Source organism: Cebus imitator, unplaced genomic scaffold (assembly GCF_001604975.1).
Source record: "Cebus imitator isolate Cc_AM_T3 unplaced genomic scaffold, Cebus_imitator-1.0 Scaffold17, whole genome shotgun sequence".
NCBI lineage: Eukaryota > Metazoa > Chordata > Mammalia > Primates > Cebidae > Cebus > Cebus imitator.
Genome location: NW_016107332.1, coordinates 4,087,227 through 4,092,192, shown reverse-complemented (window position 1 = coordinate 4,092,192; position 4,966 = coordinate 4,087,227). Strand labels below are relative to the sequence as shown.

The following is a 4,966-nucleotide window of genomic DNA, read 5'->3' as shown; positions in this document are numbered from 1 at the left end:
AAAAAAAAAAAAAAAAAAAAAGTTTTTTATTTGTTCTCTAAGATCTGCTCTTACTGAGGTAGATCAGTGATTAAAGTAACCAAATTTGAGCATCAGAAGACCTTCCAGTCTACTTGCTGAATGAGCTGTACAGTTTTGAAAAGCAAAACTATAAAACAACGTAAAAAGGTATATTTTTCCTCATCTCTACTTGTGATTTCATCTATTTGTCCTTAAAAGCCACTCCTACAAAAGCATAAACTTTATAGATATTTGCATGGTAGGTGTTCACAGATTGCTGTTGTGTTTTTCTTTTTACAAGAACAATGTATGTCCATTAGTGGGAAAATAAAAAGAAACCATAGACAAGCAAAAGGCAGAAAATAGAAAACACTCAGAATTTCACTCACAGATCATTATCTTCAACTTGGTGTGCCTACTTCTAAGGCCTATTCTTTTCTTAAAAATTATTTTATTTTAAAATGCAGACCTAAGTATGCATTTCTACATGAATGTGATCATATCAAACATATTTTTTAAACATTTATTTCAAAAGAGAAATCTTATTCCTTTGTGGTAGAGTAAAAGAAAAATTGAATAGAAAATAAAATCTCTAATTAAGAAAAAAAAGCTACCTCTACCAGCTTGCTCATGTTTTAAATTTAATTATTGTACATTAAAAAATGTATAATGATTATGTGAAGGCAGCCGAATGTTGAGATAGGCAAATCATGCTGGGTTAAGCCCACAGACTCTAGAGGCAGACTATCTGGCTTTGCGTCCTGTGCCGCATACCAGCAGTGTGATTTTGGACAAGTGCTTAATTGTTCTGTGCCTCAACTTTGTCATCTGTAACATGGGGGATAATAATATTATTAATATTATATTTTAATATCTGTTTTATATTCCATTACTATATAATGTTATGAGGATTAAATGACTTAACTGCTTTTGAAGTGCTTAAGACAGTACGTGATACATAACATTCCTTGGTAGGTGTTTACATTTCTCCTACAATCACCAATTTTCTCCTACACTTTTCTTCTACAATGGCCAAGTTTGTAATAAATAGTTTGTTTTTTTTTTTTAACATATGCCCTTGCACATGTATTCAATTATTCTGTCAGATAAAATATACACATCCTTTGACATAGCCATTCCTAGAAATGGAATGGCTATGTCAAAGGATGTGTATATTTTAAATTCTGGTAAAGAGATTGCATGAAAAATTGGCACATTATTATTATTTTATATATATATATTTTATTGCATTTTAGGTTCTGGGGTACATGTGCAGATCATGCAGGATTGTTGCATAGGTACATACATTGCAATGTGGTTTGCTGCCTCCATCCCCATCACCTATATCTGACATTTCTCCCCATGTTATCCCTCCCCTACTCCCTACCCCCCACTGTCCCTCCCCTTGTCCCCCTGCCACAGACCTCAGTGTGTGATGCTCCCCTCCCTATGTCCACGTGTTCTCATTGTTCAACACCCACCTATGAGTGAGAATATGCAGTGTTTGATTTTCTGTTCTTGAGTCAGCTTGCTGAGAATGATGGTTTCCAGGTTCATCCATGTCCCTATAAAGGACACGAACTCATCATTTTTTATGGCTGCACAGTATTCCTTGGTGTATATGTGCCACATTTTCCCTGTCCAGTCTATCACTGATGGGCATTTGGGTTGGTTCCAAGTCTTTGCTATCATAAACAGTGCTGCAGTGAACATACGTAAGTATGTGTCCTTATAATAGAACGATTTATAATCCTTGGGATATAAACCCAGTAATAGGATTGCTTGGTCAAATGGAATTTCTATTTCCTGGAGGAAATTTCTAGGTCCTTGAGGAATCACCACACTGTCTTCCACAATGGTTGAACTAATTTACACTCCCACCAACAGTGTAAAGCTGTTCCTATTTCTCCACATCCTCTCCAGCTTCTGTTGTCTCCAGATTTTTTAATGATCGCCATTCTAACTGGCGTGAGATGGTATCTCAATGTGGTTTTGATTTGCATTTCTCTAATGACCAGTGATGATGAGCATTTTTTCATATGTTTGTTGGCCTCATATATGTCTTCTTTTGAAAAGTGTCTGTTCATGTCCTTTGCCCACTTTCGAATGGGTTTGTTTGTTTTATTCTTACAAATAAGTTTTAGTTCTTTGTAGATTTTGGATATAAGTCCTTTGTCAGATGGGTAGATTGGAAAACTTTTTTCCCATTCTGTTGGTTGCCGGTTCACTCTAAAGATTGTTTCTTTTGCTGTGCAGAAGCCCTGGAGTTTAATTATTTCCCACTTGTCTATTTTGGCTTTTGTTGCCAATGATTTTGGTGTTTTAGTCATGAAGTCCTTGCTTATCATGCCTATGTCCTGAATAGTTTCGCCTAGGTTTTCTCCTAAGATTTTTATGGTGTTAGGTCTTATGTTTAAGACCTAATTATCTTTAATCTATCTGGAGTTAATTTTAGTGTAAGGTGTCAGGAAGGGGTCCAGTTTCTGCTTTCTGCACATGGCTAGCCAGTTTTCCTAACACTGTTTATTAAACAGGGAATCCTTTCCACGTTGCTTGTTTTTGTGAGGTTTGTCAAAGATCAGATAGTTGTAGATATGTGACTTTGCCTCCAGGGCCTCTGTTCTGTTCCATTGGTCTATATCTCTGTTTTGGTACCAGTACCATGCTGTTTTGATTACTGTAGCCTTGTAGTATAGTTTGAAGTCAGGTAGCATGATGCCTCCAGCTTTGTTCTTCTTGCTTAGAATTGACTTGGCTATGCGGGCTCTCTTTTGGTTCCATATGAAGTTTAAGGTGTTTTTTCCAGTTCTGTGAAGAAGGTCATTGGTAGCTTGATGGGGATAGCATTGAATCTATAAATTACTTTGGGCAGTACGGCCATTTTCACAATATTGATTCTTCCTAACCATGAACATGGAATGTTTCTTCATCTGTTTGTGTCCTCTTATTGCGTTGAGCAGTGGTTTGTAGTTCTCCTTGACGATGTCCTTTACATCCTTTGTTAGTTATATTCCTAGGTATTTTATTCTCTTTGTAGCAATTGTGAATGGCAGTTCCTTCTTGATTTGGCTCTCTTGAAGTCTGTTATTGATGTATAGGAATGCTTGTGATTTTTGCACATTGATTTTGTATCCTGAGACTTTGCTGAAGTTGCTTATCAGTTTAAGGAGATTTTGGGCTGAGATGATAGGGTCCTCTAAATATACAATCATGTCATCTGCAAATAGAGACAATTTGACTTCCTCCTTTCCTAATTGAATACTCTTTATTTCTTTTTCTTGCCTGAATGCTCTGGCTAGAATTTCCAATACTATATAGAATAGGAATGGTGAGGGAGGACATGCTTGTCTGGTGCCAGATTTCAAAGGGAATGCTTCCAGTTTTTTGCTCATTCAGTATGATATTGGCCATGGGTTTGTCATAAATAGCTTTTATTATTTTGAGATATGTTCCATCAATACCTAGTTTATTGAGAGTTTTTAGCATAAAGCGTTGTTGAATTTTGTCAAAGGCCTTCTCTGCAACTATTGAGATAATCATGGGTTTTTGTCTTTGGTTCTGTTTATGTGGTGAATTACGTTTATAGACGTACATATATGGAACCAGCCTTGCATCCCCAGGATGAAGCCTACTTGATTATGACGGATAAGCTTTTTGATGTGCTGTTGTAATCTGTTTGCCGTATTTTATTGAAGATTTTTGCGTCTATATTCATCATGGATATTGGCCTGAAGTTTTCTTTTCCTGCTGAGTCTCTGCCAGGTTTTGGTATCAGGATGATGTTGGTCTCATAAAATGATTTGGGGAGGATTCCCTCTTTTTGTATTGTTCGGAATAGTTTCAGAAGGAGTGGTACCAGCTCCTCTTTGTATGTCTGGCAGAATTTGGCTGTGAAACCATCTGGACCTGGGCTCTTTTTGGTTGGTAGGCTATTAATTGCTGCCTCAACTTCAGCCCTTGTTATTGGTTTATTCAGGGTTTTGACTTCTTCCTGGTTTAGGCTTGGGAGGGTGTAAACATCCAGGAATTTATCCATTTCTTTCAGGTTTACTGGTTTGTGTGCATAGAGTTGTTTGTAGCAATCTCTGATGGTGGTTTGTATTTCTGTGGAATCTGTGGTGATATCCCCGTCATCATTTTTTATTGCATCTATTTGATTCTTCTCTCTTTTCTTTTTTATTAAACTAGGTAGTGGTCTGTCTATTTTGTTGATCTTTTAAAAAAATGAGCTCCTGAATTTGTTGATTTTTTGAAGGGTTTTTTGGTGTCTCTATCTCCTTCAGTTCTGCTCTGATCGTAGTTATTTCTTGTCTTCTGCTTGCTTTTGAGGTTTTTGATCTTGCTTCTCTAGCTCTTTCAATTTTGACGATAGGGTGTCGATTTTAGATCTTTCCTTGTTTCTCATGTGGGCATTTATTGCTATATATTTTCCTCTAGAGACTGCTTTAAATGTGTCCCAGAGATGCTAGTATGTTGTGTCACCATTCTTGTTGGTTTCAAAGAACATCTTTATTTCTGCCTTCATTTCATTGTTTATCCAGTCCACATTCAAGAGCCAGTTGTTCAGTTTCCATGAAGTTGTGCGGTTCTGAGTTAGTTTCTGAATTCTGAGTTCTAATTTGATTACACTGTGGTATGAGAGACTGTTTGTTATGATTTTTGTTCTTTTGCATTTGCTGAGGAGTGATTTACTTCCAATTATGTGGTCAGTTTTAGAGTAGGTGTGATGTGGTACTGAGAAGAATGTGTATTCTGTGGATTTGGGTGGAGAGTTCTGTAAATGTCTATTAGGTTTGCTTAGTCTGGGTCTGAGTTCAAGACCTGGATATCCTTGTTAATTTTCTGTCTCGTTGATCTGTCTAATATTGACAGTGGAGTGTTGAAGTCTCCCACTATTTTTGTGTGGGAGTCTAAGTCTCTTTGTAGGTCAATAAGAACTTGCTTTATGTATCTGGGTGCTCCTGTA

General features: G+C 36.8%; 1 non-coding gene across 1 annotated transcript; it reads left to right on the top strand.

Annotated features, from left to right (window-relative positions):
• Positions 1–61: 61 nt before the first annotated feature.
• On the top strand, positions 62–141 carry LOC119468572. The gene has a single exon (XR_005197267.1). It is a non-coding gene; the product is annotated as a small nucleolar RNA U2-19 (small nucleolar RNA).
• The last annotated feature ends 4,825 nt before the right edge of the window (positions 142–4,966 follow it).